The sequence below is a fragment of the Triturus cristatus genome, chromosome 1_1, assembly GCF_964204655.1.
Source record: "Triturus cristatus chromosome 1_1, aTriCri1.1, whole genome shotgun sequence".
In the NCBI taxonomy this organism is placed as follows: Eukaryota; Metazoa; Chordata; class Amphibia; order Caudata; family Salamandridae; genus Triturus; species Triturus cristatus.
Window position 1 is genome coordinate 1,230,722,111 of NC_140579.1, and position 27,500 is coordinate 1,230,749,610.

The following is a 27,500-nucleotide window of genomic DNA, read 5'->3' on the forward strand; positions in this document are numbered from 1 at the left end:
CCCGCCTGATCCAAGGGCTCGGGGACAGCGGCTGGGCCTCAGGCACGGGGAGGACCGACGGAGCTCTCGGGCCCGGGCGCCCCGGGGGGAGGACTGCCCGGGACCCGTGGAGCCCGACCCTGGGCACTTTGCCACGCCGCGGGACGGAGGAGGGAAGCCCCGGACGCCTGGGAGGATGTTGCCCGGGCGTAGTCCATCTGGTCCCCGGCAAAGAACCGCCAGCCCCGGAGGGGTCTTCAGGCACACCCTGCCCCTACTAATCCGGAGGAAGGCTACACCCCTCCTTGTAACCCGCGCGCTCCGAGTGACGGAGGGGACCCTAGGCGCGGATGCGCCCGGCCTCCTGGAGCCCTGGCTGGGATCCGGGAGGCGAATGGACCTTCATCGGGACTACCAGGCCGGCCCGGCCATCTGGTCGCCCCATTGGAAAGCATTGCGCGCAACCAGGTGGCTGAGGGGAAAGGAGCGACCAGATGGCCGGTGTAGGAGAGTAGGGTCTGCTTTCTATGTTCACCCCCACTTTTTGCTTTTGCTTCACTGGTTTTCGACTTAGATGTGGCTGTGGGCCTGCCAATCAGACCCACAGCCCAGCTGTTCTCTCTCTAAATTTATACTATGTACTTTAGGTGCATAACCCAATTGGTTAGGATCACCTTATTGGCCCCTGTATAGTGTACCTTAGGTACCCAGGGCATAGGTGTACCCTAGGCCTACCAGGGGCTCCAGCATGTATTGTGCCACCCCTGGCCTGGCCTTCCATTATGACACAACTGGCTGATCACTCAGCTGGGGCAAGGTCGTGTAATCACTCCTTGCTTAGGTGTAGTATTCCTATACCTACCTTATATATAGACACATGTGTACCTATCAGTCACTCCTATGGCAGGCCTTAACAATCCTGGAGGCAGAGTGCTTGGTAACATGTGAGATGGTGCTCTAGCATGAGCTGAGCCTGTCTGCAGCTTTCGGAACCATGTCCTTATAGCTGTTCTATGATATAGCCTACCATATACTCATGAAGTACCTTATAATCTTAAACGGTTATGGTAACTATGGTTTGGCTTTATCAAAACATGTCGTTTAAGGTGTCCAACACTTTGGAATAATACCCCCCATACCATTTCTGGAAATGAGGATATTATTCCTCCCTTCTAGAGGGAGAAGACATGTTGAAACCTACTTACCCGGTTAAAGTTAACCAGAGCCCCAGCATCACAAAATGGATGCTGCTGCCACCGACACAAGTCTGACCTCCTGCTGCTGGGAGTCCTTCCAGCGAGGGAGGCTTGGACAATAGGTTTCCTTTCTTGGGAGGTGCGAGCACCACCCCAGACAGGATTTAGTGTATTGGGGCAGGGAGGGATGAAAGAAACTAGACACTGCCTGGCAAATCAGACTAGTTGAGAGTGCAAAGGCCAAAACTCCTTTCTCGACCCAGGAGGACATTATCAATTTGTGGTAATGCCCTTTGGTTTAAAGAATGCACCTGCCACTTTCCAAAGGTTGGTGAATCAAGTCCTTACAGGCCTGGATGACTACTGTGCAGCTTATCTTGATGATATTGCTGTCTTTAGCTCCACCAGGGAGGATCACCTGGTCAACCTGAGGTATGTTTTAGAGGCCCTGCAAAAGGCAGGCCTCACTATCAAGGCCACTAAGTGCCAGATAGGGCAGAGCAAGGTTGTATACCTGGGCCACCTAGTCGGTGGGGGTCAGGTTCAACCACTGGAGAGCAAGATCCAGACCATAAAGAACTGGACTCCTCCAATTACCCAGACTCAGGTCAGAGCTTTCTTGGGCCTGACTGGGTACTACAGAAAGTTTGTTAGGAACTATGGGTCCATTGTGACACCACATAATGACTTGACCTCTAAGAAGATGCCAAAGAAAGTTCAGTGGACAGTAAGCTGTCAAAAAGCATTTGATGACCTGAAGCAGGCCATGTGCAGTGCACCTATTCTGAAAAGTCCAGACTACTCCAAAGAGTTCATAGTCCAGACAGATGCTTCTGAGTTGGGTGTGGGAGCTGTTCTTTCACAACTGAATGTAGATGGTCAAGACCAGCCCATTGCTTTTATTAGTAGAAGGCTGACCCCTAGAGAGAAACGTTGGTCAGCTATTGAGAGGGAGGCCTTTGCTGTGGTTTGGGCCCTGAAGAAGCTGAGGCCATACTTGTTTGGCACTCACTTCAAGATTCAGACAGACCATAAGCCCCTCTTGTGGTTAAATCAGATGAAGGGTGAAAATCCTAAACTTCTTAGGTGGTCCATTTCCCTACAGGGGATGGACTTCACAGTGGAACATAGACCTGAGACTGACCATGCCAATGCAGATGGACTCTCCAGATATTTCCACTTAGAACATGAAGACCCAACTGGTCAAGGTTAGTTTAATGTCCCTAAGTTTGGGGGGGGGGTTGTGTAGGAGAGTAGGGTCTGCTTTCTATGTTCACCCCCACTTTTTGCTTTTGCTTCACTGGTTTTCGACTTAGATGTGGCTGTGGGCCTGCCAATCAGACCCACAGCCCAGCTGTTCTCTCTCTAAATTTATACTATGTACTTTAGGTGCATAACCCAATTGGTTAGGATCACCTTATTGGCCCCTGTATAGTGTACCTTAGGTACCCAGGGCATAGGTGTACCCTAGGCCTACCAGGGGCTGCAGCATGTATTGTGCCACCCCTGGCCTGGCCTTCCATTATGACACAACTGGCTGATCACTCAGCTGGGGCAAGGTTGTGTAATCACTCCTTGCTTAGGTGTAGTATTCCTATACCTACCTTATATATAGACACATGTGTACCTATCAGTCACTCCTATGGCAGGCCTTAACAATCCTGGAGGCAGAGTGCTTGGTAACATGTGAGATGGTGCTCTAGCATGAGCTGAGCCTGTCTGCAGCTTTCGGAACCATGTCCTCATAGCTGTTCTATGATATAGCCTACCATATACTCTTAAAGTACCTTATGATCTTAAACGGTTATGGGAACTATGGTTTGGCTTTATCAAAACATGTTGTGTAAGGTGTCTAACACTTTGGAATAATACCCCCATACCATTTCTGGCAATGAGGATATTATTCCTCCCTTCTAGAGGGAGAAGACATGTTGAAACCTACTTACCCGGTTAAAGTTAACCAGAGCCCCAGGATCACAAAATGGATGCTGCTGCCACAGACACAAGTCTGACCTCCTGCTGCTGGGAGTCCTTCTAGCGAGGGAGGCTTGGACAATAGGTTTCCTGCCTTGGGAGGTGCGAGCACCACCCCAGAAAGGATTTAGTGTATTGGGGCAGAGAGGGATGAAAGAAACTAGACACTGCCTGGGGCACACAAGGTGTCCCATGCATAGTCCAGATCAAACCGGCGCTGGGGCACTCCAGCCCCAGCTCTGGCGCAAAACTGGACAAAGGAAAGGGGGTGTAACCACTCCCCTTCCTGGTCCCACCCATAGGAGGGACCTTGCAGGTAGCCCAGCCCACTAGCCCAGTATATCAGTAGGTAGCTGAGCCCTGCTAAATTAGATTAACCTGAATCTGCAACTTGAACAGAGACTCTGGACCTTCGACATTCGACCTCAGGAAGAAGACTGAAGAAATCTCCCTTGTGGCCAAGGAGTGACCACCCTGGGCAACCAGGCACCATCCAGCGACCGCTGCTTGCTTTGCGACTGATCCTACGAGGGACGACTGCAGAGACTGACCAGCGCCGAGACTTCCAGACACCTCTGACCCAGATCCACATCTACAGCGAAGCTGAAACCCGTGGAGGCGACGAGGGACGTGGGACCGGCGACTTGGGAATAGTGGCTAGTAACTGACTAGCGCGACTTCTGAGGCTTCCTCGAGGCTGTGCTTGGGGAATTGAGAAGCCCCCATCCCGAGCACCATCTGCAAAGAAGATCAGCTACCCACACTTCACGTGTTCTGCGTGGGGCCCTTTTGCACCTGAGTTGCTCGACGTGTTTTCCGGTTGCTGGCCCGTTGGCTAGTGACCTCTGCAACGACGAACCTTTGTTTTCACCTTGCTGGTCCGGCTCCTCCAGACTGGCACCCACTCCTCTGTAAAAGAGAAGCACCCCAGACCTTCCTGGTCTGCACCAGAAGCAAGTCCTCCATCCTGCGTGGGTTCCGCTTGCCAAGGCTTGTTGGGTCCTAACATGACATCGACGCTGCCGACAGCAAGAGCCTTCGTGGGACAGCTCACCTCCTGGTCCTGGTCGTCCTCGACGCCTCCTGGTACCCGTGGCTGCTGCGACAAGCTTCACCTCTTCACCTGCATCTGCACGACATCGCCTGGTTCCTTCCTGGTTCCTTCCCGGCTCCTGGCTGGTGACCTAGACTCTGTCCCTTGTGCTTGCAGGTATCCTTCTTTCTTGATTCCATCCTTGGGATCCACCGGACACTCTTCACTGACTGCCTGTCAGCAACTTTCCTTCAGGCATCCATAGGAGTCCACGACGAAACCCGACGCAAGTTCACAACTATGCACCCGCAGCCAGTGGGCTAGGTAACTTGAGTACTCCGGTGCTCACAAGGGTATTGACTATCCTAGGGTCTAGTTTCCGAGTCTCGACTTCCTAGCTATTCCAGAAGTGTCCTAAAACTGTTAAATTCTAAAAAGTTCTATTTCTATCGACTTTTACGCATTACGCGTGAGTGTTTCACTCTGCACCTGAATCCCGTGGGCCTCCCACTTCCTAAACTTTGGTAGTATAGTGTAGCCCCAGCGATTCCCTAGGCCTAGGCCTATCCTGTATTCGTGACAGTGGTCCTCATACCACTTACTTAGTATATGGTTTGCGTGGCCCCTAGGGCCTAACTGTATTACTTACCTGTGTGACTTAATGTATGCTTAAATAAGACTGTGTTGTACTTACCTCGAATCTCATAAAGAGTGCTGAGGGTTTGACTAGAATAAATACATTCTATTTTTATATATATCTGTTGTGGTGTCCTTTCATTTGGTATTCAAGGGATTACATATGGTATAACAGCTGGCTTCACATGCCATACAGAGTTTAGCCTAAGACTGCTCTTGTCCATGCTACCACTAGGATAGCTGGTCTATAAGGTTGACTTTACAACCAATCACCATAAGGGTTGTTTGGACTGATACAAGGTGTACACTAGAATTAGTGACATCATATATCAGGCCAACTTCTCACATTGGTGAGCAGCGGTTGGGATCTGAGCTTGCTGTTGTAATACCATTGTAATCTTGAGTTACTAAATTGAAAGATCACACAGATATTGTTAGGTACATATAACATAGATTATAAATACTTAAGTCCTACTGGACTTAGTTGTTGTAGGTTGAAGGGCCTAGCACACCCTGACTACAAGTACTAGAGAGGTTTAGTAGATACAACTAGTGTAGGTAGGTGCACACACCACACCCTCACTAGATCATGTCTCTGAGAGGAGATCAAGTTGATTCTCTCTCAGGAGGGGTAGATCCTAGAAAGATCCCCTCTAGATATGATACCCTAACTTTTCAGGAGATGACATAATTGTGTACCTCCAGAAAGTTAAAACAGGGTTCAAACCCTACCCTCATTCAGCTAGTGGAGATCCTAGAGGAGTATGATGCTCGTAGGTCCTCCCAGGCTAGTACCCTAGGTACAGGTGAGGGTCTACCCACTACAGATGAGTCAGATGGGACTTCGGAAGATGAGGTAGAAAGCCAGGTCCAAGTTGGGAGACTTAGTCAGGCTAACTTAAGCCTACATGGGAGTCTGGCTGGGGCCCCCCATTCAGACCCTCAAGTGGGCTTAACCAGAGAAGCAGGAGAGACAGATCCCCTTCAACGGAATCTGTCCACTCCCATGTCTCTAATAGCTCCAATGCCTCTTCTCACAGGGGAATGACTTCTCCACAGAGAAAAGAGCATCAGGCCAGAATGAGGGAAGCCAATCTGAGGATTGAGAGGGAAGAACTTGCCCTTGCCAAGGAGAAGCTTGCTCTGGCCAGAGAGCAGAAGTTAAGTGGGTTAGATCCCACTGGTGGCAGCAATATCCCTAAGGATAGAGACAGGACCTATGATAATAGAAACCTGAGCAAGATTGTCCCTCCCTACAAGTGTGGGGATGACATCCACAAATGGATAACTGCTTTGGAGAGGGCTTGCAAAGTACAGCAGGTACCTCAAAGACAGTGGGCAGCTATCTTGTGGCTCTCCTTCTCTGAAAAAGGTAGAGACAAGCTCCTCACAGTTAGTGATGAGGATGCTGACAATTACACTGTCCTGAAGAGTGCTCTGATTGATGGGTTTGGCCTAACCACTGAACAATACAGGTTGTTGTTCAGGGATACCCAGAAGACACAGACTCAGGACTGGACTGACTTTGTAGATTGTGCCACTAAGGCTCTGGAAGGCTGGGTATTGGGTAGTAAGGTTAAGGACTATACAGGATTGTATAATTTGATCATGAGAGAACAAATCCTTAATAACTGTCAAAACCAGCTGTTGCATCAACACTTGATTGACTCTGACCTAACTTCTCCCCAGGAATTGGGAAAGAAGGCAGATAGGTGGTGTAGGAGAGTAGGATCTGCACTTGTGTTGCCCCCACTTTTTTTCTGATGTATACACTGGTTTCTGGCTATAGTCTGGCTGGGTCCCTTCTAATCAGGGCCCCAGTCTAACTGATCTCTCTAAACAACTTGGTGTGCATATTAGATGCACTAGTGATTGGATACTATGGTACCTTATGAGCCCCTAGTATATGGTACCTTAGGTACCTAGGGCATTGGTACTTCACAGGCCTACCAGGGGCTGCAGCATGTATTATGCCACCACTGGGAAGCACTCACAATCTGACACCACAGGCCTGCTACTGCAGCCTGTGTGAGGTAGTGTTAGCACTCCCCACTGAGGTATAGGTTCCTATATCTCACCATACACACACATATAAACCTATCAGTCACCCCTATGGTAGGCCGTATCAATCCCAAGGGCAGGGTGCATGGTTTACTATGTGAGGGGGTGCTTCTGCCTGAGCAGGACCCCTCTGCAGCTGGAAGAGTCTATTCTCTGCTGCTGTTTGTGGATGCGGTTAAACCATATACTCTTAAGTGCATTATAACCTCGCTGTAAATGCTAACTTTGGAATGACTGCATCAAAACATGTCGTGCTTGGTGTCAAACAACTTGGAATCCTACCCCCACACCAGTAACTGGTGTGGGAGTAGGATCCCAACCTTCTAGAGGGGACGACATGTACCCACTGTACTACACGGTAGAAATCATCTAGAGCCCTGGCATCACAAAATGGATGCCACCAGCACAGACACCGGGCTGCCCTCCTGCTGCTGACCGAAACTCGCAGTGGAGGGAGCCCAACAAAGGGTTTCCTGTCACAGGGAGGTGTCACCACCTCCCAGACAGGATTTAGTGTATTGGAGCTGGGTGGGTGCACTCTTAGAGTGCTTTGAAGTCCTGCACTGGGGAGCAGTAGGCTCCTCTGTGCATATGCCAGCTCAAACCGGTTCAGGGGCTACCTGCCCCTGCTCTGGCGTGAAACTGGACAAAGGGAAGTGGGCGTAACCACCCACTACCCTGACCCTCCTAGAGGAGTGGTCATAGAGCTAGTCCCTCCCATCTTTTCACTATAAGATACCACTCATTGCCAATGCAATTTAGATTACACCTGGACGACGCTCTACTAAGAAGAATCCTGGCCCTTCGACGTTCCACTATCTCTGGAAGACTGAAGAATCTCCCTTGGAGTCAAGGAGTGACTCCCCTGCTTGGCAGGCACCAAAACTCTTCAACAACGGTTGCAAACGTTACCGCTCCCGCCGGAGCCCGAAGTCCCTGCGTCCCCTGAAGCGGATTTCCTGACCTCTCGACGGCCATTTTGAGTCCCCAGCGAAGCTGTGGCGTCTGGACCTCACGAGTGATGAGGAACAGCAATACCAGGGAACCGTGCACTGATTTCGAGTGCAAGCCCTAATCTACGTCCAACGAAGTTGTGCTTTGGACCTCTTGTTGTCCAAGTCCCTAGCAGGTCTAGCACCGAAATTCAGTGGCCTACCCCATCCCGAGTGACCGTGGGCTGTTATTAAACGTTTCCTGCAAAGGCGTCTTCGCGGTTGCTTGCCCGTTGGCTAGTAACTCACTTGAAGACTTCCACATCGACTTTAAGGGCTCGCCTGGTTGCTCTGGGCCTGCCCTCACTTACCCTTGCTGGGTAAGTCCATCAGACCTTGCTGGTCTGCACCATTGCCAATCTTCACTCTACACGAGACTTGCAGTTGCCAAGGCTTGTTGGCTCCAATCCGGGTGCCGACACCGTCATCAGCTGCAGACGTCGTGGGAACCTCCGAAGCCAGCTGCTGGTCATCTTCGATCCCTCCTGGTCCTCGTGAGCGAAGAGACAAAACACCATCATCGACCTGAAGAGACGCGACTGCTGTGGTCATCCATCTTGCTGGCCACCGGTCACTGGCAAGTGACTCTGAACTCTGTCCCCTCAATTTCTAGGTCTTCTGCAACTCCAATCCATCGTCGGATTCGAACGGACACCTCTCCAGTCGTCACAAGCAGCAAGTCTTCAAGGATCTCCATTGAAAACAGCATCGCGACCCGACACCAAAGGACACCTATGCACCCGGCTTCCCTGGGTGAGGTAACTCGTGCACTCCGGTGCCCAAGTGTGTGTTGGCTCTCGAAATACTTACCCTGTAAGTTGCTTGCCTGTTGACTTTTGCGAAGTGCCCTAGAACTGTAAAATACAAACCGCGACATTTGCCATTGAAACGCATTGAAAACCCGCGTGTGTGTTTAGACACTGCACGCGTCTCCTGTGGGCTGATTACTTACCTGCTAACACTGCAGAAGTGAAGCCCCAGCAATTCCCAAGGCCCTAGGCCTCTTCATTTCGCAAGTCGAGTTTGTTAACCCATTATTTTAGTATATGGTCTGGTACGCCCCTAGGGCTACAGCCATATTTGTGCTTAATTTATTGAGAACTGTTGATCTTTTGAATGTTTACCTGGCTCTAATCTCATAAAGAGATTAGTAGAGTATATTTAGAAATAAATACATATATATTTGATATATATACCTGTGTGGTGTCTTTTCATTTGGTAATTCAAGAGATTATAAGGTAAAACAAGCTGCTTTACATTCCTCAGAGACTTAGCCTGAAGGCTGCTCTCCACAGCTACCACTAGGATAGCTTTCTTTAAAAGGTTGTCTTTAAACCTATCTACCAAGAGTCGAATTGGACTGGTGCAAGGTGGCCACTATAACTAGTGACCAGCATATGCCAGGCCAACTTCTCACATTGGTGGGCAGCGTGTGGGATTCCAGCTTGCCATTGTTTTACCAGAAAATCTCTATTTGAATTACTAACTGAAAACCACTTAAGGTACTCAAGGTACATATAAAGTCAAGCTAGTATCAATAAGTTCTACTGAACTTAGAGCTGTTTGTGAAGGGACAAGCACACCCTTGCTACAGCTCAAGCTAGGTCCAGTAGGCCTCAACTAGTGTAGGTAGTACAGCACTGCACAACACTAGTATGTCTCACCATGGTGGAGCCAGTGGGTCCACCCCATCTCAGTACAAAGATATAGCCTACACTGAACTGAAGGCCTTATGCTTTGAAAGACAACTGAGGGTGGGCAGGAGTCCCTCATCACAACACCTGATAGATCTGTTAGTAGCAGATGACCTGAGACAAGCTCTAGGAGCAAGTGGGTCTGCATCAGGGGGTGGTTCAAACATATTCTCTGGCTCTGATGATGAAAATCTAGATGACCTGGAGTCTGTGGTTGAAGGGCCAGACCCAGAAGGGTCTGAAGGGAACAGAAGAAGTCTCCCTAAGAGAACTGACAGAGTGGGAGGAAGGACCAGGTCCCCTTCAAGGGAATCTGACCATTCATACCACTCTGGAAGAGAATCTGTTACCCAGAGGAACTCCAACTTTCCCAGGGAGTCCTCCTCTGAAAGAAGGTTCAAGATGCTCCAGTATGAGGAAGCTAGGCTTGCCCTCAGAACCAAGCAATTGGCCTTAGATAGGGAAGCCTTCGAGCTCCAAAGAGCTTCTAAGAAGGAGGGGTTAGATACCCCTGGTGGCAGTAACAGTGTCCCTAGAGGCAGAGATTACATGCCAGATCATAGGAACCTGTCCAAGGTTGTTCCTCCCTACCAGAGTGGGGATGATATCCACAAATGGATAACTGCTATGGAGAGGGCCTGTAAAGTTCAACAGGTCCCCCAGAAACAGTGGGCAGCAATCTTGTGGCTCTCCTTTTCAGACAAAGGGAGAGACAAGCTCCTCACTGTTAGAGAAGAGGATGCTAATGATTATGAAGCCCTGAAGAGTGCTTTGATAGATGGGTTTGGCTTAACCACTGAACAGTACAGGTTGAAGTTCAGAGACACCCAGAAAGCACAGACTCAGGATTGGACTGACTTTGTTGATTGTGCAACCAAGGCTCTAGAAGGTTGGCTGGTGGGTAGTAGAGTAACTGACTTTAAGGGATTGTATAATCTTATAATGAGAGAACAGATCCTTAATAATTGCCAGAACCAGTTGTTGCATCAGTACCTGGTGGACTCTGATCTGACCTCTCCCCAAGAATTGGGAAAGAAGGCAGACAAATGGGTCAGAACCAGGGTGAGGCAGAAAAACCAGAACCAAGGTGGTGACACTAAGAAGCAAGATCCTAAAGGCTCAGATAAGGGTGGGGATAAATCTAAAGATCAGAAGTCTTCACAAGGGCCCCAAAAATCTGCATCTGGTGTGGAGTCACAATCTGCAAAAGGAAAAGGCCAAAAGAAGCCCTGGTGCAAATTCTGTAAACAGAAAGGGCACTGGACTTCTGACTGTACAAAGTCCAAAGACCAAACCACCACCACTCCAGCCCCTAAGGCAACTGTTCCCCCTAGTGCAGGAAGTGGTGGAGGTAATACTCAGAATAAGGGTGTAGTAGGGTTGACCCTGGGTTCTGATGTGGACTCTGGCCTAGTCAGAGTACCAACACAGGCAATGCTAGTTTGTGAGGAAGACCTTGATATGTCCTTCCTAGTGAGCCCCAGTAATCTGGGCAAATACAAACAGCAGCCTATCATAAATGGCAAACAGGCTTTGGCATTTAGGGACACAGGTGCTAGTGTCACCATGGTGGCAGAGGACCTAGTGGACCCTACACAGATCATCCTGGGTGAAATGTACCAGGTAACCAATACAAGCAACACCAGGACCAACCATAGCCTGGCAGTTGTGAATTTCTCCTGGGGAGGGGTAACTGGCCTCAAAAAGGTAGTAGTCAGTGCAGACCTCCCTGTCGAATGTTTGTTGGGCAATGATCTAGAGACTTCAGCCTGGTCTGAAGTAGAATTATGGACTCATGCTGAGATGTTGGGCATACCTGCAGAGGTATTTGCTGTGACCAGGTCACTAGCCAAAATGCATAAAGCTGAACCAGCTCTGGATCCTGAAACTATGGACCAGGTGCTACCCAAGAGGAAGAGCAGTAGGGTTAACGCTGGGCCTTCCCCTCTGTCTCAGATCTCAGATTCCCCTCCTGAGGGAGGAGAAGTAGAGCCTGTAGAAGGAACTGCCCCAGAGGAACTTGAGCCTGGTCAGGTTGAGTTCTTGGGGGCAGGGGGCCCTTCCAGGGAAGATCTGAGCAAAGAGCAACAGTGCTGCTCCACTCTTGAACCCCTCAGATAGCTGGCTGCTGCTGAGGCTGCTGGGAGTGCTAGTGGGTCCCATAAGGTTTATTGGGATGAGGGGCTCCTATATTCTGAGGCTAGAGATCCTACCCCTGGAGCCACCAGGAGGCTGGTAATTCCTCAGATGTTTAGGGGGTTCCTCTTGACCCTAGCACATGATATCCCATTGGCAGGACACTTGGGCCAAAACAAGACCTGGGACAGGCTTGTACCACATTTTCATTGGCCACACATGTCTGAAGACACAAAGGAGTTTTGTCGCTCCTGTGTCACTTGTCAAGCCAGTGGCAAGACAGGTGGCACCACAAAGGCCCCCCTGATACCACTACCTGTGGTGGGGGTTCCCTTTGAAAGGGTAGGGATTGACATTGTTGGTCCCCTTGACCCACCAACAGCATCTGGGCACAGATTTATACTGGTGGTAGTGGATCATGCCACCAGGTATCCAGAAGCTATACCCCTAAGGACTACCACAGCTCCTGTGGTAGCATGAGCCCTCATTGGAGTTTTCTCCAGAGTGGGTTTCCCAAAGGAGGTCATCTCTGACAGAGGTTCTAACATTATGTCAGGATATCTAACTGCAATATGGAAGGAGTGTGGTGTAAACTACAAATTCACTACTCCCTATCACCCACAATGCAATGGGTTAGTTGAGAGATTCAACAAAACCCTAAAGGGAATGATTAAAGGACTCCCAGAGAAGCTTAGGCGAAAATGGGACCTTTTACTTCCCTGCCTTCTGTTTGCATACAGGGAGGTTCCTCAGAAGGGGGTTGGCTACAGCCCTTTTGAACTTCTGTTTGGACACCCTGTTAGAGGACCATTATGTCTGGTGAAGGAGGGATGGGAGTTACCTCTCAAACCTCCCAAACAAGATGTAGTGTACTATGTACTTGGTCTCTGCTCCAGGATGGCTGAGTACATGAAGAAGGCCAGTAAAAACCTTGAGGCAAGCCAAGAACTCCAAAAAGCTTGGCATGACCAAAAGGCTGTCTTGACTGTTTACCAGCCAGGCCAGAAAGTGTGGGTGTTGGAGCCTGTGGCCCCAGCAGCTCTCCAGGACAAATGGAGTGGCCCCATACAATTGTTGAAAAGAAGGGAGAGGTCACCTACTTGGTAGATCTTGGCACTCCCAGGAGCCCCCTTAGGGTGCTCCATGTCAACAGACTTAAAGCATATGTGGACAGGGCTGACATGAGCTTGCTCATGGCAACTGATGAGGACCAGGAGGAGGAGAGTGACCCTCTCCCTGACCTGCTCTCACAGAACCCTGAAGATGGGTCAGTTGATGGTGTTGCTTTGGCAAGCAGCCTCACTGAACATCAACAAACTGAATGTAGACAAGTGCTACAGCAGTTTAGACATATGTTTAGCCTGACCCCAAGTCAGACTTCCTGGTGCACCCATGAGGTGGACACTGGAGACAGTCTGCCTGTAAAGAGTAAAATCTACAGGCAACCTGACCATGTCAGGGACTGTATCAGGACTGAAGTCCAGAAAATGTTGGAGCTAGGTGTTATTGAGCCCTCAGATAGCCCTTGGGCTAGCCCAGTAGTACTTGTCCCAAAACCTCACACCCAGCGCGGTAAGAAAGAGATGAGGTTTTGTGTTGACTACAGGGGCCTCAATGCAGTCACCAGGACTGATGCCTACCCCATACCAAGGGCAGATGAACTAATAGACACTTTGGCATCAGCCAAGTATCTCAGTACATTTGACCTTACAGCAGGCTATTGGCAAATCAAGTTAGCTGATGATGCCAAGGCTAAAACAGCATTTTCAACCCCTGGTGGGCACTTTCACTTTGTGGGAATGCCCTTTGGTTTGAAGAATGCACCTGCCACATTTCAGAGGTTGGTGAATACAGTTCTGACTGGTATGGAAACCTATTGCTCAGCATATCTTGATGATATTGCTGTCTATAGTTCCACCTGGCAGGATCACCTGGTCCACCTCAGGAATGTACTGGAGGCCCTGCAGAAAGCAGGCCTCACTATCAAGGCCACTAAGTGCCAGATAGGGCAGAGTCAGGTTGTGTACCTGGGCCAACTGGTAGGTGGAGGCCAGGTTCAACCATTGCAGAGTAAGATCCAGACCATAATGGACTGGGTAGCTCCAACCACCCAGACACAGGTGAGAGCCTTCTTGGGCCTGACTGGGTATTACAGGAGGTTTGTTAAGGGATATGGATCTATAGTGACCCCCTTAAATGATCTAACCTCCAAGAAAAATGCCAAAAAAGGTTCAGTGGACAGCTAGCTGTCAAAAGGCATTTGATGACCTCAAGCAGGCAATGTGCACTGCCCCCATCTTACAGAGTCCAGATTACAAAAAGAAGTTCATTGTCCAAACAGATGCTTCAGAGCTGGGTGTGGGAGCTGTTCTGTCTCAACTTAATAATGAAGGTCAAGACCAGCCAGTAGCTTTTATAAGCAGAAGACTGACCCCTAGAGAGAAATGTTGGTCAGCTATTGAGAGGGAGGCCTTTGCTGTGGTTTGGGCCCTGAAGCATCTGAGGCCATACTTGTTTGGCACTCACTTCATAGTTCAGACTGACCATAAGCCCCTCCTATGGCTCAAACAGATGAAAGGTGAAAATCCTAAACTGCTCAGGTGGTCCATTTCCCTACAGGGGATGGACTATACAGTGGAACATAGACCTGGGACCCAACATGCCAATGCAGATGGACTCTCAAGGTATTTCCACTTAGAACATGAAGACTCAACTGGTCAAGGTTAGTTTAATGTCCCTGCGTTTGGGGGGGGGGGGGGGTTGTGTAGGAGAGTAGGATCTGCACTTGTGTTGCCCCCACTTTTTTTCTGATGTATACACTGGTTTCTGGCTATAGTCTGGCTGGGTCCCTTCTAATCAGGGCCCCAGTCTAACTGATCTCTCTAAACAACTTGGTGTGCATATTAGATGCACTAGTGATTGGATACTGTGGTACCTTATGAGCCCCTAGTATATGGTACCTTAGGTACCTAGGGCATTGGTACTTCACAGGCCTACCAGGGGCTGCAGCATGTATTATGCCACCCCTGGGAAGCACTCACAATCTGACACCACAGGCCTGCTACTGCAGCCTGTGTGAGGTAGTTTTAGCACTCCCCACTGAGGTATAGGTTCCTATATCTCACCATACACACACATATAAACCTATCAGTCACCCCTATGGTAGGCCCTATCAATCCCAAGGGCAGGGTGCATGGTTTACTATATGAGGGGTTGCTTCTGCCTGAGCAGGACCCCTCTGCAGCTGGCAGAGTCTATTCTCTGCTGCTGTTTGTGGATGCGGTTAAACCATATACTCTTAAGTGCATTATAACCTCGCGGTAAATGCTAACTTTGGAATGACTGCATCAAAACATGTCGTGTTTGGTGTCAAACAACTTGGAATACTACCCCCACACCAGTAACTGGTGTGGGAGTAGGATCCCACCCTTCTAGAGGGGACGACATGTACCCACTGTACTACACGGTAGAAATCATCTAGAGCCCTGGCATCACAAAATGGATGCCACCAGCACAGACACCGGGCTGCCCTCCTGCTGCTGACCGAAACTCGCAGTGGAGGGAGCCCAACAAAGGGTTTCCTGTCACAGGGAGGTGTCACCACCTCCCAGACAGGATTTAGTGTATTGGAGCTGGGTGGGTGCACTCTTAGAGTGCTTTGAAGTCCTGCACTGGGGGAGCAGTAGGCTCCTCTGTGCATATGCCAGCTCAAACTGGTTCAGGGGCTACCTGCCCCTGCTCTGGCGCGAAACTGGACAAAGGGAAGTGGGTGTAACCACCCACTACCCTGACCCTCCTAGAGGAGTGGTCATAGAGCTAGTCCCTCCCACCTTTTCACTATAAGATACCACACATTGCCAATGCAATTTAGATTACACCTGGACGACGCTCTACTAAGAAGAATCCTGGCCCTTCGACGTTCCACTATCTCTGGAAGACTGAAGAATCTCCCTTGGAGTCAAGGAGTGACTCCCCTGCTTGGCAGGCACCAAAACTCTTCAACAACGGTTGCAAACTTTACCGCTCCCGCCGGAGCCCGAAGTCCCTGCGTCCCCTGAAGCAGATTTCCTGACCTCTCGACGGCCATTTTGAGTCCCCAGCGAAGCTGTGGCGTCTGGACCCCACGAGTGACGAGGAACAGCAATACCAGGGAACCGTGCACTGATTTCGAGTGCAAGCCCTAATCTACGTACAACGAAGTTGTGCTTTGGACCTCTTGTTGTCCAAGTGCCTAGCAGGTCTAGTACCGAAATTCAGTGGCCTACCCCGTCCCGAGTGACCGTGGGCTGTTGTTAAACTTTTAATGCAAAGGCGTCTTCGCGGTTGCTTTCCCGTTGGCTAGTAACTCACTTGAAGACTTCCACATCAACTTCAAGGGCTCGCCTGGTTGCTCTGGGCCTGCCCTCACTTACCCTCACTGGGTAAGTCCATCAGACCTTGCTGGTCTGCACCATTGCCAATCTTCACTCTACACAAGACTTGCAGTTGCCAAGGCTTGTTGGCTCCAATCCGGGTGCCGACACCGTCATCAGCTGCAGACGTTGTGGGAACCTCCGAAGCCAGCTGCTGGTAATCTTCGATCCCTCCTGGTCCTCGTGAGCGAAGAGACAAAACACCATCATCGACCTGAAGAGACGCGACAGCTGTGGTCATCCATCTTGCTGGCCACCGGTCACTGGCAAGTGACTCTGAACTCTGTCCCCTCAATTTCTAGGTCTTCTGCAACTCCAATCCATCGTCGGATTCGAACGGACACCTCTCCAGTGGTCACAAGCAGCAAGTCTTCAAGGATCTCCATTGAAAACAGCATCGCGACCCGACACCAAAGGACACCTATGCACCCGGCTTCCCTGGGTGAGGTAACTCGTGCACTCCGGTGCCCAAGTGTGTGTTGGCTCTCGAAATACTTACCCTGTAAGTTGCTTGCCTGTTGACTTTTGCGAAGTGCCCTAGAACTGTAAAATACAAACCGCGACACCTGCCATTAAAACGCATTGAAAACCCGCGTGTGTGTTTAGACACTGCACGCGTCTCCTGTGGGCTGATTACTTACCTGCTAACACTGCAGAAGTGAAGCCCCAGCGATTCCCAAGGCCCTAGGCCTCTTCATTTTGCAAGTCGAGTTTGTTAACCCATTATTTTAGTATATGGTCTGGTACGCCCCTAGGGCTACAGCCATATTTGTGCTTAATTTATTGAGAACTGTTGATCTTTTGAATGTTTACCTGGCTCCAATCTCATAAAGAGATTAGTAGAGTATATTTAGAAATACATACATATATATTTGATATATATACCTGTGTGGTGTCTTTTCATTTGGTAATTCAAGAGATTATAAGGTAAAACAAGCTGCTTTACATTCCTCAGAGACTTAGCCTGAAGGCTGCTCTCCACAGCTACCAATAGGATAGCTTTCTTTAAAAGGTTGTCTTTAAACCTATCTACCAATAGTCGAATTGGACTGGTGCAAGGTGGCCACTATAACTAGTGACCAGCATATGCCAGGCCAACTTCTCACAGGTGGGTCAGGACTAGAGTTAAGCAGAAAAACCAGAACCAGGGCGGTGATCAGAAAAAGGCAGACCAGAAGGGTAATGATCAGAAACAAAAAGACCAGAAGTCTTCACCAGGCCCCCAAAAGGCTCAGGGGGAGGGTGGTTCCAAAAAGGATAAGAAGAAAGATGGCCAAAAGAAACCATGGTGCAACTATTGTAAGTCAAACTCACATTGGTTTAGTGAGTGCACCAAAAAGGATAAGCCCCCAGCCACCATTGCCCCTAAGGCAACTGTACCCCCTAGTCCAGCTGTAAGTGGTGGTTCCCAGCAAAAGGGTGTAGTAGGGTTAACCCTGGGAACTGAGGAGGATTCTGGCCTAGTCAGGATACCTACTCAGGCTGTTCTGATCTGTGATGGGGACATAGCTTTGTCCTCTACTGTGGGTCCCAGTAACCTGGGCAAGTACAGACAGACTCCTTTCATCAATCATAGAATGGCTCAGGCCTACAGGGACACTGGGGCTAGTGTCACAATGGTGACACCTGCCTTTGTGGACCCTGGACAGATCATGCTAGGTGAGAATTACCTAGTGACCAACACTAGCAATGCCACTACTTCCCATAGTGTGGCAATTGTTAACTTCTCCTGGGGAGGGGTAACTGGCCTCAAGAAAGTTGTGGTAAGTTCAGACCTTCCTGTAGAGTGTCTGTTGGGAAATGACCTTGAAACTTCAGTTTGGTCTGAAGTGGAGTATAGGACCCATGCAGAAATGCTTGGGATAGATGCACATGTCCTTGCTGTGACCAGGTCACAGGCCAAAAAGTGTAACACTGAACAAGTGCTGGATCCTGGGACAATGGACCAGACACAACCCAAGAGAAAGAGCAGTAGGGTCAAGGCTGTGCCTTCCCCCTGCCTCAGGTGGTGGATCAGCCCTCACAGGAGGATGATTCTGAGAGCCCTGAAGGAACTGTCCTAGAAGAACTTGAACCTGATCAGGTTGAGTTTCTTGGGACAGGGGGACCTTCAAGGGCAGATCTGAGGCAGGCACAATTAGACTGTCCTTCTCTTGAACCCCTCCGACAGCAGGCTGCTGCTGAGGCTGCAGGGAATGCTCAAGGTACCCATAGAGTGTATTGGGATGAAGGGCTACTGTACTCAGAGGCTAGAGACCCCAAGCCTGGTGCGTCCAGGAGGTTGGTCATACCATTGAGTTTCAGAGGCTTCCTTCTTACCTTGGCCCATGATATTCCCCTTGCAGGATACTTAGGCCAGAACAAGACTTGGGACAGGCTTGTCCCTCACTTTCACTGGCCTCATATGTCAGAAGATACCAAGGAGTTTTGTCGCTCCTGTGTCACCTGCCAAGCCAGTGGCAAATCAGGTGGCACCACAAAGGCCCCCCTCATACCACTACCTGTGGTGGGGGTTCCCTTTGAGAGAGTGGGGATAGACATTGTAGGACCAATGGAACCCCAAACAGCATCTGGGCACAGATTCATACTGGTGATAGTGGACCATGCCACCAGGTATCCAGAAGCTATACCCCTAAGGACCACAACAGCTCCTGTTGTGGCAAGGGCCCTACTTGGAGTATTCTCCAGAGTGGGCTTTCCAAAGGAGGTTATTTCTGACAGAGGTGCCAACTTCATGTCAGGATATTTGACTGCAATGTGGAAGGAGTGTGGTGTGAACTATAAGTTCACTACACCTTATTACCCACAGTGCAATGGGCTTGTGGAGAGATTCAACAAGACCTTAAAAGGGATGATAAAAGGTTTACCAGACAAGCTTAGGCGAAGATGGGACATCCTTTTACCCTGCCATCTGTTTGCTTACAGAGAGGTCCCACAAAAGGGGGTTGGCTACAGCCCTTTTGAGCTTTTGTTTGGGCATCCTGTAAGGGGACCCCTGTGTTTAGTAAGGGAAGGATGGGAGAGACCTCTCAGACAACCCAAACTGGACATAGTGGATTATGTACTTGGCCTCCGCTCCAGGATGGCAGAGTATATGAAGTAGGCTTCTAAAAACCTTGAGGCAAGCCAAGAACTCCAAAAAGCTTGGCATGACCAAAAGGCTGTGCTGACTGTGTACCAGCCAGGGCAGAAAGTGTGGGTGTTGGAGCCAGCAGCACTCCAAGACAAATGGTCTGGACCCCACACTATTGTTGAGAAAAAGGGAGAAGTCACCTACTTGGTGGACATTGGGACTCCCAGAAGCCCCCACAGGGTGCTTCATGTCAACACATTGAAGGCATATGTTGACAGGGCAGACATGGGCTTAGTCATGGCTACAGATGAGGGGCAGGAGGAAGAGAGTGACCCTCTCCCAGACCTGTTGACTCAGAACCCTGATGATGGCTCAGTTGATGGTGTGGTCTTTTCTGACAGCCTCACTGATCATCAGCAACAGGACTGCAGACAAGTTCTGCAATCCTACAGACATATGTTCTCTCTGACCCCAAGTCAGACAAACTGGTGCACCCATGAGGTGGACACTGGTGACAGTCTGCCTGTGAAGAGTAAAATCTACAGGCAACCTGACCATGCCAGGGACTGCATAAAAGTTGAGGTACAAAAGATTTTGGAGCTGGGAGTCATTGAACCTTCAGAGAGCCCTTGGGCTAGTCCTGTGGTTCTTGTGCCAAAACCTCACACCCAAGATGGTAAGAGAGAGATGAGGTTTGCGTGGATTACAGAGGTCTCAATGCTGTCACTAGGACAGATGCCCACCCAATACCTAGGGCAGATGAGCTCATTGACAGATTGGCAGCTGCCAAGTTTTGAGCACATTTGACCTGACAGCAGGCTACTGGCAAATCAGACTAGCTGAGAGTGCAAAGGCCAAAACTGCTTTCTCGACCCCAGGAGGACATTATCAATTTGTGGTAATGCCCTTTGGTTTGAAGAATGCACCTGCCACTTTCCAAAGGTTGGTGAATCAAGTCCTTACAGGCCTGGATGACTACTGTGCAGCTTATCTTGATGATATTGCTGTCTTTAGCTCCACCTGGGAGGATCACCTGGTCCACCTGAGGTATGTTTTAGAGGCCCTGCAAAAGGCAGGCCTCACTATCAAGGCCACTAAGTGCCAGATAGGGCAGAGCAAGGTTGTATACCTGGGTCACCTAGTCGGTGGGGGTCAGGTTCAACCACTGGAGAGCAAGATCCAGACCATAAAGAACTGGACTCCTCCAATTACCCAGACTCAGGTCAGAGCTTTCTTGGGCCTGACTGGGTACTACAGAAAGTTTGTTAAGAACTATGGGTCCATTGTGACACCACTTAATGACTTGAGCTCTAAGAAGATGCCAAAGAAAGTTCAGTGGACAGTAAGCTGTCAAAAAGCATTTGATGACCTGAAGCAGGCCATGTGCAGTGCACCTATTCTGAAAAGTCCAGACTACTCCAAAGAGTTCATAGTCAGGACAGATGCTTCTGAGTTGGGTGTGGGAGCTGTTTTTTCACAACTGAATGTAGATGGTCAAGACCAGCCCATTGCTTTTATTAGTAGAAGGCTGACCCCTAGAGAGAAACGTTGGTCAGCTATTGAGAGGGAGGCCATTGCTGTGGTTTGGGCCCTGAAGAAGCTGAGGCCATACTTGTTTGGCACTCACTTCAAGATTCAGACAGACCATAAGCCCCTCTTGTGGCTAAATCAGATGAAGGGTGAAAATCCCAAACTTCTTAGGTGGTCCATTTCCCTACAGGGGATGGACTTCACAGTGGAACATAGACCTGGGACTGACCATACCAATGCAGATGGACTCTCCAGATATTTCCACTTAGAACATGAAGACCCAACTGGTCAAGGTTAGTTTAATGTCCCTAAGTTTGGGGGGGGGGGTTGTGTAGGAGAGTAGGGTCTGCTTTCTATGTTCACCCCCACTTTTTGCTTTTGCTTCACTGGTTTTCGACTTAGATGTGGCTGTGGGCCTGCCAATCAGACCCACAGCCCAGCTGTTCTCTCTCTAAATTTATACTATGTACTTTAGGTGCATAACCCAATTGGTTAGGATCACCCTATTGGCCCCTGTATAGTGTACCTTAGGTACCCAGGGCATAGGTGTACCCTAGGCCTACCAGGGGCTGCAGCATGTATTGTGCCACCCCTGGCCTGGCCTTCCATTATGACACAACAGGCTGATCACTCAGCTGGGGCAAGGTCGTGTAATCACTCCTTGCTTAGGTGTAGTATTCCTATACCTACCTTATATATAGACACATGTGTACCTATCAGTCACTCCTATGACGGGCCTTAACAATCCTGGAGGCAGAGTGCTTGGTAACATGTGAGATGGTGCTCTAGCATGAGCTGAGCCTGTCTGCAGCTTTCGGAACCATGTCCTCATAGCTGTTCTATGATATAGCCTACCATATACTCTTAAAGTACCTTATAATCTTAAACGGTTATGGGAACTATGGTTTGGCTTTATCAAAACATGTTGTGTAAAGTGTCTAACACTTTGGAATAATACCCCCATACCATTTCTGGCAATCAGGATATTATTCCTCCCTTCTAGAGGGAAAAGACATGTTGAAACCTACTTACCCGGTTAAAGTTAACCAGAGCCCCAGGATCACAAAATGGATGCTGCTGCCACAGACACAAGTCTGACCTCCTGCTGCTGGGAGTCCTTCCAGCGAGGGAGGCTTGGACAATAGGTTTCCTGCCTTGGGAGGTGCGAGCACCACCCCAGACAGGATTTAGTGTATTGGGGCAGGGAGGGATGAAAGAAACTAGACACTGCCTGGGGCACACAAGGTGTCCCATGCATAGTCCAGTTCAAACCGGCGCTGGGGCACTCCAGCCCCAGCTCTGGCGCGAAACTGGACAAAGAAAAGGGGGTGTAACCACTCCCCTTCCTGGTCCCACCCATAGGAGGGACCTTGCAGGTAGCCCAGCCCACTAGCCCAGTATATCAGTAGGTAGCTGAGCCCTGCTAAATTAGATTAACCTGAATCTGCAACTTGAACAGAAACTCTGAACCTTCGACATTCGACCTCAGGAAGAAGACTGAAGAAATCTCCCTTGTGGCCAAGGAGTGACCACCCTGGGCAACCAGACACCATCCAGCGACCGCTGCTTGCTTTGCGACTGATCCTACGTGGGACGACTGCAGAGACTGACCAGCGCCGAGACTTCCAGACACCTCTGACTCAGATCCACATCTACAGCGAAGCTGAGACCCGTGGAGGCGACGAGGGACGTGGGACCGGCGACTTGGGAAAAGTGGCTAGTAACTGACTAGCGCGACTTCTGAGGCTTCCTCGAGGCTGTGCTTGGGGAATTGAGAAGCCCCCATCCCGAGCACCATCTGCAAAGAAGATCAGCTCCCCACACTTCACGTGTTCTGCGTGGGGCCCTTCTGCACCTGAGTTGCTCGACGTGTTGTCCGGTTGCTGGCCCGTTGGCTAGTGACCTCTGCGACGACGAACCTTTGTTTTCACCTTGCTGGTCCGGCTCCTCCAGACTGGCACCCGCTCCTCTGTGAAAGAGAAGCACCCCAGACCTTCCTGGTCTGCACCAGAAGCAAGTCCTCCATCATGCGTGGGTTCCGCTTGCCAAGGCTTGTTGGGTCCTTACTCGACATCAACGCCGCCAACAGCAAGAGCCTTCGTGGGACAGCTCACCTCCTGGTCCTGGTCGTCCTCGACGCCTCCTAGTACCCGTGGCTGCTGCGACAAGCTTCACCTCTTCACCTGCATCTGCACGACATCGCCTGGTTCCTTCCTGGTTCCTTCCCGGCTCCTGGCTGGTGACCTAGACTCTGTCCCTTCTGCTTGCAGGTATCCTTCCTTCTTGATTCCATCCTTGGGATCCACCGGACACTCTTCACTGACTGCCTGTCAGCAACTTTCCTTCAGGCATCCATAGGAGTCCACGACGAAACCCAACGCAAGTTCACACCTATGCACCCGCAGCCCGTGGGCTAGGTAACTTGAGTACTCCGGTGCTCACAAGGGTATTGACTATCCTAGGGTCTAGTTTCCAAGTCTCGACTTCCTAGCTATTCCAGAAGTGTCCTAAAACTGTTAAATTCTAATAACTTCTATTTCTATCGACTTTTACGCATTACGCGTGAGTGTTTCCACTCTGCACCTGAATCCCGTGGGCCTCCCACTTCCTAACCTTTGGTAGTATAGTGTAGCCCCAGCGATTCCCTAGGCCTAGGCCTAGGCCTATCCTATATTCGTGACAGTGGTCCTCATACCACTTACTTAGTATATGGTTTGCGTGGCCCCTAGGGCCTAACTGTATTACTTACCTGTGTGACTTAATGTATGCTTGAATAAGACTGTGTTGTAGTTACCTCGAATCTCATAAAGAGTGCTGAGGGTTTGACTAGAATAAATACATTCTATTTTTATATATATCTGTTGTGGTGTCCTTTCATTTGGTATTCCAGGGATTACATATGGAATAACAGCTGGCATCACATGCCATACAGAGTTTAGCCTAAGACTGCTCTTGTCCATGCTACCACTAGGATAGCTGGTCTATAAGGTTGACTTTACAACCAATCACCATAAGGGTTGTTTGGACTGATACAAGGTGTACACTAGAATTAGTGACATCATATATCAGGCCAACTTCTCAGAGCCGGCAACTGAAAGGACTCCCGTCTGCCCGACCAGAGCAGGGCCATAGCGGTAGGGCTCCCGCCTGATCCAAGGGCTCGGTGGGCTCTGCTTCCCGGGGGGGGGGGCTCGGGACAGCGGCTGGGCCTCAGGCACGGGGAGGACCGACGGAGCTCTTGGGCCCGGGCGCCCCGGGGGGAGGACTGCCCGGGACCCGTGGAGCCCGTCCCTGGGCACTTTGACACGCCGCGGGCCGGAGGAGGGAGCCCCGGACGCCTGGGAGGATGTTGCCCGGGCATAGCCCATCTGGTCCCCGGCAAAGAACCACCAGCCCCGGAGGGGTGTTCCGGCATACCCTGCCCCTACTAATCCGGAGGAAGGCTACCCACCTTTCTTGTAACCCTCGCGCTCTGAGTGACGGAGGGGATCCTAGGCGCGGATGTGCCCGACCTCCTGGAGCCCTGACTGGGATCCGGGAGTCAAATGAGCCCTCATCGGGACTTCCATCTGGTCGCCCCATTGGAAAGCATTGCGTGCGACCAGATGGCCGAGGGGAGAGGTGCAACCAGATGGCCGGGACTGAAAGGACTCCCATCTGTCCAACCCCGAGCCTTCGCGCTAGGGTTCCCGCCTGCCCACGCAGGGCTTCGTGGCTGCAGGGCTCCGGGGCTGCATGGCTCCAGGGCTGCAGGGCTGCAGGGCTCCAGGGCTGCAGGGCTCCGGGGCTGCAGGGCTCCAGGGCTCCGGGCCTGCAGGGCTCCGGGCGTGCAGGGCTCCGGGCCTGCAGGGCTCCAGGGCTCCGGGCTGAAGGGCTCCAGGGCTGCAGGGCTTTGGGGCTGCAGGCCTTGGGGGGCTCATAGACCCCACGCTGGGCCTCAGGCATGGGAGGCCCGACGGAGCTCCCGGGGCCCGGACGCCCGGGGGACCCATGGAGCCCGTCCTGGGCACTTTGCCTCGCCGCGGGCTGGAGGATGGAGCACCGGACGCCCTGGGGAAGTGTCGTCCGGGCTTGGCCCATCTGGTCCCCGCCTGAGAACTGCCATCCCCAGGAGGGGTGTCCCGGCATACCCTGCCCCTACTAATCCGGAGGAAGGCTACTCACCTTTCTTGTAATCCTCGCGTTCCTAGTGACGGAGGGGATCCTAGGCGCGGATGCGCCCGACCTCCTGGAGCCCTGACTGGGATCTGGGAGTCAAATGAACCCTCATCGGGACTTCCAGGCTGGCCCGGCCATCTGGTCGCCCCATTGGAAAGCATTGCGTGCGACCAGATGGCCGAGGGAAAGGTGCGGCCAGATGGCCGGGACCGAAAGGACTCCCAGCTGCCCACACCGAGCCATAGCGGTAGGGCTCCCGCCTGCCCTTGCAGGGCTCCAGGGCTCTGCACCAGGGTCTCTTGTCCCGGGCAGATAGACACTTGGCAGGCCGCAGGACGTGGGATCCCAGGCCCTGACCAAAAATCAGGAGGCCCGGGGTCGGTCCCTGCTTCTCAACTTAGCCAGGCCGGGGAGATCGGGGAGCCTGCCCAAGCACGAGGGACCCCAGTCCCGGGCACACGGTCCCTCAGGTTGTGCGTTCGTTTTCCACAATTTTTTTCAAAATTCCGCGAAGAGGAATTCCGTAAATTCCGCCCAGCCCTAACCAAACTCCTACTTCTGCAAGGAAAAGACTTAGCCAGCCACACACCCACCTGGCCCAGTCCCTGCTTCTGATACCAGCCAGGTCTGGGGAGCCTCCCTTGGCCCGATGGACCCCGTCATGGGCACCCAGACCCTCACCAGGCCGCAGGACGGGTACTCCCGCACCACATGGTCGTATAGGGGTGGGCAGAAAATTCCGCTCCGCCAGCGTAGCAGATAAAGCCAGCCACCCTTGCTCACCGGCCCGGTCCCTGCTTCTGAAAGCAGCCAAGCCGGGGAGAGCCTCCCCGGGCCCCGGTGGACCCCTGTCTCCAGCGCCCGGATGTGAGAAGTTGGCCTGATATATGATGTCACTAGTTCTAGTGTACACCTTGTATCAGTCCAAACAACCCTTATGGTGATTGGTTGTAAAGTTAACCTTATAGACCAGCTATCCTAGTGGTAGCATGGACAAGAGCAGTCTTAGGCTTAAACTCTGTATGGCATGTGAAGGCAGCTGTTATACCATTTGTAATCCCTTGAATACCAAATGAAAGGACACCACAACATATATATATAAAAATAGAATGTATTTATTCTAGTCAAAATACCCTCAGCACTCTTTATGAGATTCGAGGTAAGTACAACACAGTCTTATTTAAGCATACATTAAGTCACACAGGTAAGTAATACAGTTAGGCCCTAGGGGCCACGCAAACCATATACTAAGTAAGTGGTATAAGAACCACTGTCACGAACACAGGATAGGCCTAGGCCTAGGGAATCGCTGGGGCTACATTATACTACCAAAGGTTAGGAAGTGGGAGGCCCACGGGATTCAGGTGCAGAGTGGAAACACTCACACGTAATGCATAAAAGTCAATAGAAATAGTAGTTATTAGAAATTAAGGGTTTTAGGACACTTCTGGAATAGCTAGGAGTTCGAGACTTGGAAACTAGACCCTAGGATAGTCAATACCCTTGTAAGCACCGGAGTACTCAAGTTACCTAGCCCACGGGCTGCGGGTGCATAGGTGGGAACTTGCATCGGGTTTCGTCGTAGACTCCGATGGATGCCTGAAGGAAAGTTGCTGACAGGCAGTCAGTGAAGAGTGTCCGGTGGATCCCAAGGATGGAATCAAGAAGGAAGAATACCTGCAAGCAGAAGGGACAGAGTCTAGGTCACCAGCCAGGAGCTGGGAAGGAACCAGGCGATGTCGTGCAGATGCAGGTGAAGAGGTGAAGCTTGTCGCAGCAGCCACGGGTACCAGGAGACGTCGAGGATGACCAGGACCAGGAGGCGAGCTGTCCCACGAAGGCTCTTGCTGTCGGCGGCGTCGATGTCGAGTTAGGACCCAACAAGCCTTGGCAAACGGAACCCACGCAGAATGGAGGACTTGCTTCTGGTGTAGACCAGGAAGGTCTGGGGTGCTTCTCTTTCACAGAGGAGCGAGTTCCAGTCTGGAGGAGCCAGACCAGCAAGGTGAAATCAAAGGTTCGTCGTCGCAGAGGTCACTAGCCAACGGGCCAGCAACCGGACAACACGTCGAGCAACTCAGCTGCAGAAGGGCCCCACGCAGAACACGTGAAGTGTGGGGAGCTGATCTTCTTTGCAGATGATGCTCTGGATGGGGGCTTCTTAGTTCCCCAAGCACAGCCTCGAGGAAGCCTCAGAAGTCGCGCTAGTCAGTTACTAGCCACTTTTCCCAAGTCGCCGGTCCCACGTCCCTCGTCCCCTCCACGGGTCTCAGCTTTGCTGTAGAGGTGGATCTGGTTCAGAGGTGTCTGGAAGTCTCGGCGCTGGTCAGTCTCTGCAGTCGTCCCTCGTAGGATCAGTCGCAAAGCAAGCAGCGGTCGCTGGATGGTGCCTGGTTGCCCAGGGTGGTCACTCCTTGGCCACAAGGGAGATTCTTCAGTCTTCTTCCTGAGGTCGAATGTCGAAGGTCCAGAGTTTCTGTTCAAGTTGCAGATTCAGGATAATCTAATTCTGCAGGGCTCAGCTACCTACTGATATACTGGGCTAGTGGGCTGGGCTACCTGCAAGGTCCCTCCTATGGGTGGGACCAGGAAGGGGAGTGGTTGCACCCCCTTTCCTTTGTCCAGT

At 51.0% G+C, this 27,500-nt stretch overlaps 1 protein-coding gene across 1 annotated transcript in view; it reads right to left on the reverse strand.

Moving 5' to 3' along the window:
* Window positions 1-27,500, reverse strand: part of LOC146871866 (synaptonemal complex protein 1-like) — a 2,219,271-nt gene that overhangs the window by 1,316,812 nt on the left and 874,959 nt on the right. The window lies entirely within an intron of this gene.